Source organism: Antechinus flavipes, chromosome 6 (genome assembly GCF_016432865.1).
Source record: "Antechinus flavipes isolate AdamAnt ecotype Samford, QLD, Australia chromosome 6, AdamAnt_v2, whole genome shotgun sequence".
NCBI classification, from domain to species: Eukaryota; Metazoa; Chordata; class Mammalia; order Dasyuromorphia; family Dasyuridae; genus Antechinus; species Antechinus flavipes.
The window spans coordinates 95,681,086-95,696,276 of record NC_067403.1 but is presented as its reverse complement, the minus strand read 5'-3'; the positions used below and the strand labels follow the sequence as shown (position 1 = coordinate 95,696,276).

The window sequence follows — 15,191 nt, the reverse complement described above, 5'->3', positions numbered from 1 at the left end:
TGTCCAAGACCACAAAAGTATTGAAGTTAACCTGTATTTTACTCTCAAAAAAGAACAAGTCAGAGTCTTTGTTGCCTCTAAGGAGACTCCAAATGTGGATATTCTGGGATCTTTGAATGATCTCTGGTCCTGAATTATGAAGCTCCTTTACTTTGAAAAAGACTTAAGTGGAATAAAATATTGGCTTTAGAGCAAAGAATAGGGTGTGTACGGCCTTTCTGATTCAGTCCTATTGAGCTTTCATAGGTCTATGTTAGGTTATGTTCCAATTAAATTCTTTTCTTGGATTTATTTTTGATTCCATCGCCAAAATCCAAAAATTTTCACCTGGGAAAAATATTTTAGGAGGGTATGTCATGGGTACAGTTGTGTCCAGTGTTATAGACCAAAGGGCAGGACATTCAAGACAAAAGTGCTTTGGCTATGGGACTGAGTTGGCTATATTTGAAGGGGTATCTGGGGAGATAGGGACTGTGAGCATCAATGACTGTCAGCCCCTGATCACATAGTGAGTAAATATTTAAAAAACAGGAATTTGAACCTAGTTTTGCTTATTTTCAAGTTCAGGGCTCTTTCTAGCACACCACACTATTGTTCTTTAAAAACAAAACCAAAACATCTCTCAGTACAGTAACTGATATTCCAATAAACAGATGAAACACTGAACCAAAAAATTTAATCAATCTTCTAGGGCAAAGTTTCTTAAACTATGGATTGTGACCCTAATACAGGGTCACATAATTGAATGTGGGCATCATGAAATTAGGATTTATTATCAATAAATGTTTGATATGTACACCTATTTTATATACTTATATACCTGGAGTTGTGTAAAATTTTCTTGGGCAAAAAGGGGTTGTGAGTTAAGATGCCCTGATCTAGGGTGAGTGAATATATATTAAAAATGAGAATGCTATAAAAACCTAGCAATTGGGAAAAAAACAAAACAAAAACAAAATATTGTTTGATTAAAAAAAAACTGATTAAAAATTTACTCAGCAGTATGGGAGAAATTAATTTAGAGGGAAACCTTATATCATAAACCAAGATAAGTTTCAAATAAAATATTGCCGAAGTATTAAAGATCACATCAGTAAACACATTAAAAAAACACGGAAAAGCATACTTTTCATATTTGTGAATAGAAAAGAGAAGGACATGATCAAACAAGTGGTAGAAAAGATGATGATTAGATGGATAATTTTGATGACATAAAATCAAAAAGTTTTTGCACACACACCTCCAATTAAAACAAAAATCAAATGGGAAATGATTGGGAAACAATCATTTTTTTGATAAAAAAGTTTTATTTCCAAGACATAAAAGGAAATGGTTCAATGAATAAATGATCTAGGAATATGCTAATTTTCACCTGAAGAAACCAGGTTATAACCATATTAAAAATGTTCCAGATCCATACTAATTAGGAAAATGTAAATTAAAGAAATTCTGAGGTTCCACTTCAGACCTATTAAATTGTTAAATATGACCAAAAATATGATAAATGTTTTGGGGACTTCAGGAAAAGAGGCACATTGATGCACTTCTGGTATTTTTCATTCTGAAAAACAATTTGGAATGATGCCCTCAGGTATGCTAAATTATGTATAGCTTTTAGCCAAAAGATACCACATATTCAAAAAAACAAAAATTTTGTGCATACAAAATTATTTTTAGTAATTCTTTTTTATGTTGACTGAACAAATTGTGGTATATGAATGTGATGAGATATTTTGCTGTGAAAAATGAAATGAAATGATTTTGAAGAGATATAGAAAGATCTGATCATAGTAATCATAGTAAAGTGAGTAGAATCAAAAGGTTTTATACTATAGCAACAATACATATATATATATATATTTGGCTTTCAGGTAAGTTCAATAACTTTAAAATTCTTTCTCCTGGATTTCAGATCAGTTTTTCCAGTGAGATATTTTGCATTGTCTTGTTTTCATTGTTTTGGTTTTGTTTGTTTCTTGATTTCTCGTAAAGTTATTATTAATTTTTATTTGTTCAATACTAAGTTTTAAGGAATTAATTTCTTCAGTGAATTTTTGTACCTCCTTTTCCATTTGGTCAATTGTACTTTTTAAGGAGTTTTTTTCCTTCTGGATTTTTGTATCTCTCTTTTCATACAGCCAATTCTGTTTTTTTTATAGTATTCTTTTCCACTTTGAGTTTTTGAATCTTCTTTACCATTTGACCTAGTTTGTTTTTTAAGGTATTAATTTCTTCAGTAATTTTTGTGTGTCTCTTTAACAAGCTTTTGACTTGTTTTTATAGTTTTCCTGCGTGATATCACGCTCATTTCTCTTTCCAATTTTCCCCCTACCTCTCTTGATTTTCAAAATCCTTTGAGTTCTTCCATGGCCTGAGACCACTTCATACTTTTCTTGGAGGCTTTGGATATAGGAACTTTGACTTTGTTATAACAGAGTCTATTTTTTGATTTTCATTATCATCATAGTAACTTTATATAATCAGAATCTTTTTCTTTTGTTTGCTAATTTCCCCACTCTATTTCTTGACTTTTAAGTCTTTGTTAAAGTAGGACTCTGCTCCCAGGTGGAGGGTGCACTGTTCCAAGCTTCAGGGATTTTGTGCAGCTGTTTTCAGAGATAGTTCTAGGGACCTGTAAGTTTTCAGTTCTCCCAAGGTGGTATGATCTAAGAAAAAATATTTACTACTGTCCTGGCCTGTGCGTTTGTCTGTGAGTAACCACAGTTTTTTTTTTTTTTTTTTCTTCCCTAGAACTGTGACAAGAGTCCCCCCTCTACTTTGGCTGCTAGGGGTCTGGTATGCTAATGCTCTTTTTCACTGTGGGATTGTCACCCAGACTTGGATCTGAGTATGGACAAAACAACAGAGTTCTGCCTCAGTGCTAGCAAGGAGATCCCTGTAATATCCTTCTGACCAATTGTTCCATCTCCTTACCATTGTGTGGACTAAGACCTCTGGCTCCCAAGGCCTGCTCCTGCTTTGCTGCAGCTGTGAAGATATGGCCTGTCTTGGACTGCGCTCCACTCGCACTCTGGTGCGATTGACCTTTCCTGCCAACCTTCTAAGTTGTGTTGGGCTGGAAGATTGCTCCACATCATCTTTTTTTGTCAGTTCTGTCACTCTAGAATTTGTTTAGAGTCATTACTTAAAGATATTTGGAGAGGTTTGGGGGAGACCTCAGATAAGTCCCTGCCTTTAGGCCACTATTTTGCTCTGCCTCTATATAGGATGAATATATTTAAAATGAATACTTTGAAGAATTTTGTAAACTGATGAAGAAGGAAATGAGCAGAAGTAGAACAATCTATTCTTTAACAGCGGTATTATAAGGACAAATAGATTTGAAAGCTGTCTGTAAGAGCTATGACCATATTACCCGCCTCCTGAGAGAAAAGGGATAGATTCAAGGGCAGAATGAAATGTAGATATTTTTGATTATCATCATGAAAAAATGTATTTTTTTTGTTTGTTTTCTTCTTTTCTAGTGGGGTTGGGGTGTGAGGAAAAGAAAAAAGATTTCTGTTAATTTGAAAAATAAAATAAATACAAAAAATAAAGTTGAGGGCATTAGTTCTGATCTTTCACCTTTTTCTATCCAGCCCCAAATGCTTTTTCTTCATTTGTCTTTTTCTCTCCAGTTTCAGGGAAAGATGTGAAATTGGCAAATATCACTATTTTTGTCATTTATTTCATCATCTTTAGTATTTTTCCATACCTTATCCTAAAGATCTTTTCTATGTTGTATCATTTCTCATTATGTAAGAAATCGCTCATATTTCACCTATTCTGGAAAAAACAAAACAAAACAAAAAACTCTTGATCTTACTACACTCTCAAGCTATCATTGGACTATCTTCCCTTTTCTGTTTAACTCCTAAGAAGTTAAACAGTTAAGTCTACACCTAATTCTTCTTCTAGAGACAATTAGATGGTAGTATAATGATTAGAGCTGGTCCTTGGATGTCCCAAGTTCAATTCCAGCCTAAGATACTTAGTAGCTATGTGACCCTGGGCAAATATCAAATGATGTCTCTTTAGTACATCCTACTTAAAGCATCCTATACTTTCTTTCACTTGGCATGAAACAGCAGCCTTGTGTTTTTCTTCTTTCCAAATCTATCAGAATTATACTAAAGGACCATAATTTTCCTTTGAGGCAAAGTCAATGAACCATGTATGAACAGCCTCAACAACTAGTGGGACCCCAACCAGGCAAAAGGCCATCCTCATTGGAGGTAGGGTAGAAAGGACCATTGGCCACAAATAGTAGCAATTTCATTCCCCTTAACTAATGATGTCATCTTTCAATACAAAGACAACGATATAGGGATATAATTGAGATTGAAAGTGTGATATTCAGCAGATACAGTGTTTAGTGAGCTTAAATTAACAGATGACATTCTTCAAGTATAACTTCATAAACTGAAATTAATACATCCCCTACATTCACTTGTGTATTCATGAGGCTGGGTTTAATTTCTATTATGAAATTATTGTGAATTTCTGTTATGAAGTTTTATGAAATATGAAAAGTGAATCTAAATTCACTTACTGTGTATCCTGGGCTAGGTTTCAGTGGTTCCTGCAATAGTTATAAGCAACTAACCCCAAACATGGGAATCTTGAAGGACTAGCATCTTAGAGGAGGTCTGAAATACCTTGATAAAAGGTTTACCAACATCCTTACTATCTACTGATGAGTCTCTTACATTTTATCACTTCCTACTAATGGCTAGGCAGTTTTCAGAGATATGGTCTGGTGCCTTGCTCTATTTTAAATGACATTGGATGGAAATCTCTGCTCCTTCTGCATCACAAAGTGTCAGACTCCAAGACACAAAAGAAACCCTCAACCTGTTCAGTAAGCTTATCAACTGGTACTTCAGCTTTGAGGGGAAGCAACATAATAACACACCCCTCTCCCCCCACTCTTTCCCTCAACTAACACAGATTTTCCATTGTTTCCCATACAGGTGTTAACAGTGGTGCTTTTTAAACTTGTTGACAAATGCACAAATGTCTTTTAAACAGGAATTATAATTAGAAATCTTATGAGATTTCCGTTGTAGGATTTTTTTTAGAGTGCCTCTGAGGTGAAGGAACTAGGAAATGAGAGGGAGTTTCTTATTATTTCTATTAATAAAATAAGATAAATGTATCTGTAACCCTCTAGTAGAAATAAGGAAAGCAAGATTCTTTTTTTTTTTTTTTTTTTTTTTAAAGATTCAGGCAAGGTAACAAGTGATTTAGTAATTTTATAATAACTGTAATATGTTATTTGATCTTCACAAAAACCCTTTTGAGGTACAGGGAACTCTTGGCAAGGAAATTTCTTTTAACTATATAGAACAGCATCTGCTCTGCAGTCCGAGATTCAGGGTTACTGGGGATAAATCCCCTATTGAAGGTCACAGTAAGTCACAGAAGTAGGATTTGAATCTTGGTCTCCATGACTTTTAAGACTAGCTCTCTAGGTATACATAGGATACATAAGACAATCCAGGAATATGCTTGGATATTTTTGTCATAATAAATTTCAGTACAGTTCTCATTAACTCAGAGTTAATTAATTAAAAATCTTTCATAATAGTATTTGTATTTCTTTCTATATTAAGTATGAGAGTCTATAGCTTAGTTTAATCGATTAACTATTAAAGTTATTGAAGATGTAATTTATTTATCAACAATGAAATCATTAATAAACAAAAACATAGCTAATTATTTATGATATTTTAGTTGTGAGAAAGATCAAAACGATGAATGATCATTAGTGGGTGACTTTTCCTTATTTCTGAAAATAAAATTGTATCTTTTTTTTGTTCAAGTTATCAAACAACAGTCTCTTAAGAATTCTCTTTACTCTCTTGCTAAGGTATAGGTTAAAACAATATCATCAAGAAAAAGATTCCTTTTCATCTTCTTTGTCTCTGTCTTTTCTTGCTACAACAGAACAGTATCTTTAACTGCTCTCAAGCTATCAGTCTCTCCTAACTGACTCTAGGAGACCTTCCAAACCTTCTAAAATGAAGACTAAACTACAATTTCTATAACATTCCATTTGGTTCTTAAAGATACACTCACAACATTTATAGTCTCTGAAGATGAGCTATTATATGTATATTTACACATGTTGTCTCTCTCAGTGGAATATGAGCTCCTTGAAAACAAGAATTGATTATCTTTGTATTTCTAGTCCGTAAGCTCATAGAAGTTGCTTAATAAATGATTGTTGATTGAATTAATAAACATAGCCCCAAATGATGAGTGAGGTACAATGAGTTGAGCCAAGAAGACCTGAGTTCAATTACTATCTCTGACGCATATTAACAGTTGAACTCTTGGCAAGTCACTTTTTCTCTCATTACCCTCTCAGACTAAAGCATGCATAAACGTGCTACTTTGGACTAGTAGAACTAGTTTTTCCCTAAGATCTTCCTTTATGGAATAAATCACAGGTCTAGGGAAAGAAAGAACAACAAAAAAATATGGCCTAACCTTTTTGGCTTCCATTTCACAATACCCATTAATCCAAACTTGTCTCAGAGTTTATGTACTAACAGTGACAAATAAATTCTTCACTATGTTGTATCACACAGAAGTTTGGGAAGAAGATGGTTTTTTCTTTCTCAGTTTCACTGTTCAGATGCTATAAACTTTTTTATGTTTTGATACATATGAATGAATTAATGAATGAATAACATATGTTCTTGATCTTTCTTGTCACCATAGTAGTTTATTTTCAGGTTCTTTTTAAAAAAATTAATTTTTTATTGCTTGCTCTTTTTCACAGTCTATTTCTTGGCTTTGAAATTGTTATTGAAGATGGTTCCTGAGGTAGGGTATTATCTCAAGTTTTAGACTTTTTTTTGCAGTCATGTTTTCAGAGCTATTTCTGGGGTTTGGAAGTTTTTGGTGCTTTTAAGGGGGTGTAATCTGGGAAGAGGGACCGCCATTGATGTTCTGGTTTATGCTCAGGTCCTTACTCAAGAAGGGTCTCTGATTCCTTGGGTTCATAATTAAGAATGCTTTTCAGAATCCCTGATCTTTTGGAACTGGAAATGATATTGCTCAGGGTCCAACTCCCTTGGGATTGCAACTGAGAAAGCTCCTTACAATCCCTGCTTCCTTAGACAGAAAGTGATACTGCTCCTGCTCCTCTTTACCTTTGAACTATGATCTGCTAGCAAAGAGGTCCCTTGTAATCTTACTCTGAACAGTTGTCTCATTCTCTTATACCCTTAAGAGTCCTAAAGCTGCTGTTGCCACCATCAAATCTCACTAATGATGCTGCATTTTACATGAGCCCCACAGGGTCACATATCTGTCTTTCCAGTCTCTTAAGTTGGGCTGGAAGAATATCGCTTTTTGACATTTTGTCAGTTCTGCTGTTCCAGAATTTGATCTGAGGCATTATTTTAAAGTTGTTTGGATCAATTCTGATGGATAGGACTTTTTCCAACAAAGAGATGATCCAGGCCAGTTCCAATGATCTTGTGATGAAGAGAGCCATCTACATTCAGAGAGAGGACTGTGGTAACGGAGTGTGGATCACAACATGGCATTTCACTCTTTTTGTTTGCTTGTATTTTGTTTTCTTTCCCTTTTTTCCCCTTTTTGATCTGATTTTTCTTATGCACCAAGATAATTATATAAATATGTATACATATATTAGATTTAACATAAAAAAAAGTTGTTTGGAGGGGAATGTTGAGAGAGATTGGTTGAGCATTCTTCAGTACACCACTGTGGTTCTGCCTTCAGAAGTCTTTCAGAGGACCTTGTCTTAATCTGAGGTTGCCAACTCAATTATTTGTAGAATAAAGCATTTATTAAGCCCTTACTACATACAAAGTTCTGTGCTAAGCACCAGATATACAAATAAAAAATTAAGAAATCTCTTCTCAAGGAGCTCACCTTTTAATGGAAGGAACACCTATGGAAAGTTTTACTTGCAAAGCAAATGGAAAGATCCTGTGATTCCCTAGGGCAGGGCTTCTTAAAATTTTTCCACTCATGATCCATTTTTGCCTGAAAAATTTTTATTTGACTCCGGGTACATAGATATATAAAATAGGTATATAAATCAAACATTTAAGAAGCTTTGTCCTAGGGATACCAGCAAAGATATAAATGCCTTTTTTAAAATGGCATTTCCACTGATAAAATTATGTCAGTTTTTGATGTTGCCAAGGCCTTTGGTGGCAAGACTGTTTTCTTGTTCTCCCAAGAAAATTTGCTCACGAGAATACTTGCCAGGCCATATTTGTAAGGATGGCTTCCCAGGATAATGGCTGACTTTTTCAGGTTCTTGGGTTCAAGGAGTCCTGGGGGACCTCCATCAGGGTCTGATGGGAGATACTATGGTGATGGTTTGACTTGCCTGGCTGTCTCCTATCTCTCTCTCTCCAGGATCTCTGCTGCTTCATCTAGGCTGTAGGTGGCATTTGCTTAGCACTTGATGGAGATGTCTCACCCTTCCTGTAACTGATAGCTTCTCATACTTGGTTTATGAGACTTAAGCTGGAAGCAGGATGCAGGCTCTGTTACCAGTCCTAGAGCTCTTATTCCTATATTGCCTGTTGGTCACAATTGTCAGTGCTGATAATGACAAAAGTGGACTCCTTCTCTACAATGATTTCTTCATCCGTTGATGGCTTTAGGGGCTGGTGACTTAGGGGACACTGCTATTTCCAAATCTTTTGAGTTCAAGGTCCTGGACTATTTCCATGAGGGTCTAAGAGGAGATAGTTGCCAAGGTGATGTTGGCAGTTTGGCTTGCCTGGTACATGTGGCCAGGTATCTTCTTGGCAGGGTATCCCGCTGCTTCAGGCAGACTGGCTTGCCTAACCCATATGTAAATATATGAATAAAGGAAAGAGCTATCCTTTTCTTCCTTTACTAGCATATGCATGTAAATTTTTAGGACCTTGTTTGAAAAAGTGCCATCTAAATTAATCAGCCAAATCACCCATCTGTGTATGGTGCTGAGCTGAAATGTATGTTAAATAGATTATGAGGCTATGGTTCAAGTCCACGAGGAAGACAAAAAACCAACAAAGTAGGTAAACACATATCCCAGAGGGAAACAATGTTGTTCTGGTGATTAATTTTAGGTAATTGTGCAGTGCTGTAATTTATTCCTTATAGTGTACTGCAATTTATTTCTGTAATTCTGATTGTACAATTGGGCAAAAAAGGAGGTGGACAGGTTTTACTGTAGTGATAAATATTGGGCGTGTGGGCAACATTTTTAGAAGTTGGTATTAAGGCCCCTCTGGCCTTATGTTATTTTTTTAAAAAACATTTTTATTATAAGGGTCAAGGTTAGTCTATAACTGCTCCTTCATTTCTTTATAAAAAATAGACCTCAGTGCTTAACTGGTCCTTTTACAACATGGTTTATAGTGTAGAACAAATCAAAGGACCATTTGTGCTGATTATGCGATGACTTCTATGGTGATAGCATCCTGTATCCTGATGGTGAAAGGACTCCCTCCAGTGGAAGACTTCATTTATGTGAGCTCTCTTTGAAAAGGCGTCTTCCTCAGTGGTTCCTTATGTGGCAATGAGCAAAAATGTTCATTGTGCATCACTTTCCGAAAAAGTCATTTAATCCGGTCCCAATTCCTGGGCCTTTCTCTTTGTTCCTATAAGAAAGTAGGCATTTGTTTTGTCATCATCTCAAATTTAACATCAAGGCTTGGGAAAAATGTTCTTTGAAAATGTGCTATCCAGCCTATGGTTTCTAGAGCTATTATAAACCTTTTAACTTTCTGATTTTAAAAATAATGGAAGCAGTAAGGGGTGGTGGAATGCACTAGCTGTGAGGAGACTTCTTGGCTTATAACTTTGTAACTTCAATTTGGAGAATTTGGACAGGCTAATTTTTAAGTAACTTCATGTCTCTGGGTCTCAATTTTCTCATCTATAAAATGAAGGGGTTGAACTATGTGATCTCTAAAGTACTTTACATGTCTAAAATTCATGAAATTGTCCCAAATGAATGCTATAGTAACAGTGTTGTTGTGTGAAGTTAGATATTATAACTCTCACTTCAAAAAGCAGGTAGGACTCTATAGAAGACAATGCTAATGCCTGTGTTCCCAGCTATTATTGAGAGAGAGAGAGGGAGAGAGAAAAAGAGGGAGAGGAAGAGGGGGAGGGAGAGAGAGAACGAAAGAGGAAGAGAAAGAAAAAAAGAGAGAGAGAGGAGAGGGAGAGAGGGAGAGAGAGAGAGAGAGAGAGAGAGAGAGAGAGAGAGAGAGAGAGAGAGAAAGAAGGAGAGAGAGAAAAAGAGAAAGAGGAGAGAGAGAGAAAGGAGAGAGAGAAAGAAAGAAGAAGAGAGAGAGAAAGGAGAGAAAGAGAGAAGAAAAAGAGAGAGAGGGAGAGAGAGAGAGAAAGAGAGAGAGAGAGAGAGAGAAGGAGAGGGAAGGAGGGAAGGAGAGGGTGAAGGAGAGGGCAAGAGAGAAGGAAAGAGAGGGGAAGAGAGAAGAGGGAGAGGGAGAAAGAAAGGAAGAGGGAGAGGAAAAGGCAGAAGGAAAAGAAGAAGGAGAGGGAGAGGGAAAGGCAGAAGGAAAGGAAGAAGAAGAGAGAGAGGGAAAGGGAAAGGGAGAAGGAGAGGGAGAGGTAAAAGTAAAGGGAGAGGGAGAGGGAGGGAGTGGAAGGGGCAAAAAGAGAGAATATCAGGAACCCAGTGAAAGAGAGACACAGACAGAGGAAGACAGAAAAACAGGTAGAGAGAATGATAGAGATTCAAAAGACACACACAGGGAGAAAGAGACAGAGTGACACACAGATAAAGACAAACAAAGACAGAAACATACAGAGACACACAGAGAGACAGAAATAAAGGCAGATAAAGACAGAGACAGAGAGACACAGAGAGACAGAAATAAAGGCAGATAAAGACAGAGACAGAGAGACACAGATACAAAGATACACACACACATAAAAACCCAGAGACAGACACACAGAGAGACAGAGACAGTGAGAAAGTCAGAGAGAAAGACACACACACACACACACACACACACACACACACTAGACAATACTATATAGTCCTTAAAGCATTTTTAAATTGATGGATCCCTTTTCTTTTTCCTTGGCCTCTGGAATGAGATGGAGGGGGGAGTGGCATTTAGAGCAAGGGATAATTCTTCCTCGGTTTCTGTATATTTCAAAATTATAGCTGCAGTGGTCTGAATCATTTTGGCATTTAATTCACTATCTAATTCCCTGATTCCCTGCTCTGATTCACAACCAATGGTGGAGAAAAAGAAATAAATTGTTTCTATTCCACTAATTTATTGCATGCCTACTATGTGCCTCAATTTTCTTATCTACAGAATGGTGGTGCCATTTTCTAATATTTTCTTAGTCTATAATAGCACTCTCATAGAGCTATTGTGAGGCTAAGTGAGATAATGCGTGTTAAATACTTTAAAAATGTAAAATGCTACATTCATATAGCCATCATTTTTCTTGTTACTAATATGCAGATTGTTCCTTCTCTCTTCTCAAGTTCAGTTCACAACTTCCTTTTTACTATAACCCTTAAATACTAAAGACTTAAATATTGAAGTTGACAACATTTATTACCTTTTGGTCTCCAGGCTTAATCACCTTCTTTGACCCTCTTCACCTCCATCCCCACTCCACCTCAGCTACCAGAAAGAGTGTTTATGCATAGATCCCACCACCACTCAAACTGCTCTAGTTCCAAAGTATTGAATTATGAGATTTTCCTCTCTGATCATAACATTTTGTCCTCTCATTTCTCCTATTTCCTTGCTCCTTTCTTGCTTGTTCTTCATTATTGAATTGATAGAATTCCTGATTTCATGTTTAATACACTAAAATACATACATATGATCTCATTTGATGTTTTTTTTGCTGTTATTGCTATTATAATAATATAACTATAACAAGGTGCTATTATCATCCCCATTTTACACATGGGGAAACTGAGGCTGAGGTAGAAAGTTCATGGTCACACAGTATATATGAAAGGGCATTTGAATCTAGAGGATCTGACTCTAAAACTGAAGTTTAATTCACTCTGTCATGTTGCAACACACATATTCATACATACACATGTATATTATGTATGTTGTATATATGTATGTGTAAACTGGGTAAATTCTAAGTACCCTTCCAGCCCCAAATCTATTAGTATAAATATGATGTGGTGCCCAATTCCTGTCTCTTATGCAAACTGATTGTGTGATTCTGGTCAAAAGTCATTAATTTCTCAGTGACCTTAGGCAACACTCCAAGATGATAAGTTGCCATAGAGTCATTAAACTATGTTGGCAGAAGATGTTTCTACACCAAGTATTTCCTTTACCGGTAAAATCATCACTTGAACCAAAAATGAACAAATGAATGTTGTTATAGTCAGCTTCTATTAAAGCATTCCAGTCACTTTTTATTCCCCGCCTGGATCATTGCCTTATCATGACAGAGGGGCTTGCATAGCTAAATGAAACTTTCTGCAATACTGTGAAGGATTACCCAAGGCAGACAGGTCATGGTGGAGAGGTCGACTGCAGAAGGAAATGGCAAACCTCTCCAGTACTTTTGCCAAGAAAACTACTGGACGGTATTAAAATGATCAAAGATATGACACTGGTAGACGAGCCCCTCAGGTCAGAAGATGTCCAACATACTATTGGGGAGAGTAGGGAACAAGTACAAGTAGTTTTAGTATTAATGAAGCAGATGGATCAAAAGAAAAGGAAGATCAGTTATTGATGTGTCTGATGATGGAAGGAAAAAGTTCAGTATCAAAAAGATCAATATTGCATAAGAACCTGGAGTATAATATCTATAAACCAAGATAAGCTGCATGTCATCATACTGGAGATGGAAAAATTAAACATTGACACTGAAGGTATCAGTGAAGTAAAATGGATAGGAATAGGTGAATTTTATTCAAGCGGTCATTATAGATACACTATGGGCAAGAAACCCTTTGAAGAAATGGAGTAGTCCTTATAGTCAATTAAAAAGAGTGAGAAAAGCAGTACTGGGGTAACATCTCAAAAATGACAGAATGATATCTGTTTAAATCTAAGACAAACTGTTAAACATCACATTAGTACAAGTCTATTCTTTAACTACTGACACCAGAGACCACAGTTGCTCAATTCTATGGAAACTTACATCTTCTTGAAATAACACCCCCCCAAAATGTCATATTCATCATAGAGAATTGGAATGCTAAATTAGGAAATCCAAAAATAATCGAAATAACAGATATGTTTGCTCTTGGAGTGCAAAATTAAGCAGAGCAGAAACTAATGCAGTCTTATCAATTATTATTAATTGTAATAATTCTTTGGTCATAGAAAACATTCTTTTTCAGCAATCCAAAAGGCAAGTGTATGTGTGGACATCATCAGGTCATCAATATTGAAATCAGATTGATTATATACTTTGCAACCCAAAGTAAAGTTCTATGCGGTTAGTTAAAATAAGACCTGAAGCTAACTGTGCTTCAGATCATAAGCTTCTTATTACAAAATACATATTGAAATTAAAGGAAGTAGGGGAGATCATCAGACTGTATAGATATGAATTAATTCACACTCCTTATGAATGTTAAGTAGAAATAAGAAATAGATTTAAAGGATTAAGATTTGATAAGTAGAGTGCCTAAAGAAATATAAATAGAGGTTCACAATATTGTAATGGCAACAAAAAACATTCCAAAGGAAAAAAAAAAGAGCAAGGAAACAAAATGACTGACAAAATTTTAGAAATAAGCGAGGAAAGAAGGAAAGGTAAAGGAGAAAGGGGAAGATATATTCAACTGGATGTAGAATTTCAGAGAATAGCAAGGAGAGATAAGGTTTTTCTTAAATGAGCTATGCAAAGAAATACAAGAAAATAATAGAATAGGAAAGACAAGCGGTCTCTTCAAGAAAATTAGAGAAATCAAGGGAAAGTTTCTGCAAAAAATGGTCATGATAAAAAATAAAAAAGGTAGGAACTAAAGAGAAGTAAAAGATTAAGAAGAGGTGGTAAGAATATACAGAAGAACGTTACAAGAACCACAATGATGTGGTTATTGACCTAGAGCTAGATATCTTGGAGAGAGAAATCAAGTGGGCTTTAGGAAGCATTGCTAATAAACAATAAGGCTAGTGGAGGGGATGCCCCAGATGATCATTTTAAAATCTTAAAAGATGATTCTGTAAAAGTGCTGTCCTCAGGATGCCAGCAAATTTAGAAAGCTCAACAGTAGCTTTGAATTGGAAAAATATCAGTTTATGTCCTAATTTTAAAGAATAACAATGCCAAAATTGTTCAAATTATGGAGCAATTGTGCTCATTTAACATGCCAACAAGTTTATGCTTAATATTCTACAAGCTAGGCTTCAGCAATGTGTGAAGCAAGAATTATCAGAAGAGTAGGCTGGCTTTCGAAGAGGCAGATTAAATTGCCAACATTTGCTGGATTATGGGGAAAGCAAGAGAATTCCAGAAAAAACAAAAAATGAAACCAAAACATCTACTTCTGCTTCACTGACTTCACACTAAATAAAGCCTTTGACTATGTAGATCACAACAAAAAGTGCCAAGTCTTTAAAGAAATGGGAATATATCATCTCACTTGTCTCCTGAGGAAACCGTATGTGGGCTAAGAAGTAGCAGTTAGATCTGAACATGGAACAACTAATTACTTTAGATCTGAAAAAGAATATGAGGCTATGTGTTGTCACTTTATTAAATTTATATGCAAAGTCTGCATGAATCAACAGCTAGAATTAAAGTGGCTGGGAGAAATATCAGCCATCTCAAATATGCAGATGATATCATTTGGAAGGCAGAAAGTGAAGAAGAATTAAGAAACTTTGTAATGAGGGTGAAAGAGAAGAATATAAAAGCTCATTTGTAAGAAATTGACAGAAATTGGACATAGACTAATATCTTACACAATTTATCTAGATAAGATCAAAATGGACACATGACCTAAATATAAAGAGAGATATTACAAGAAACATTGAAGAACATGGGCTATACTATCTTTTAGGCTTATGGATAGGTGAATGATTTTTGAATAAATAAGAGATAGAAAGCAATTATGAGGTATAAAATAGATAATTTCAATTACATTAAATTAAAAAGGTTTTTACAAATAAATACAAATGTAGCCAATATTAAAATGAAAGCAGAAAATTTGGGGA

At 35.5% G+C, this 15,191-nt stretch overlaps 1 long non-coding RNA gene across 2 annotated transcripts in view; it reads right to left on the bottom strand.

The window, feature by feature from the left end:
- LOC127542132 (uncharacterized) overlaps positions 1-15,191 on the bottom strand; it is an 88,970-nt gene that overhangs the window by 29,712 nt on the left and 44,067 nt on the right. The window contains exon 3 of one of the 2 annotated variants that reach the window (XR_007948551.1): positions 9,115-9,647. The exons of the other annotated variant lie outside the window; for it this stretch is intronic. This is a non-coding gene — a long non-coding RNA (uncharacterized LOC127542132). Of the gene's footprint in view, positions 1-9,114; positions 9,648-15,191 lie in introns of those variants that run through there. 2 annotated transcript variants of the gene reach the window in all.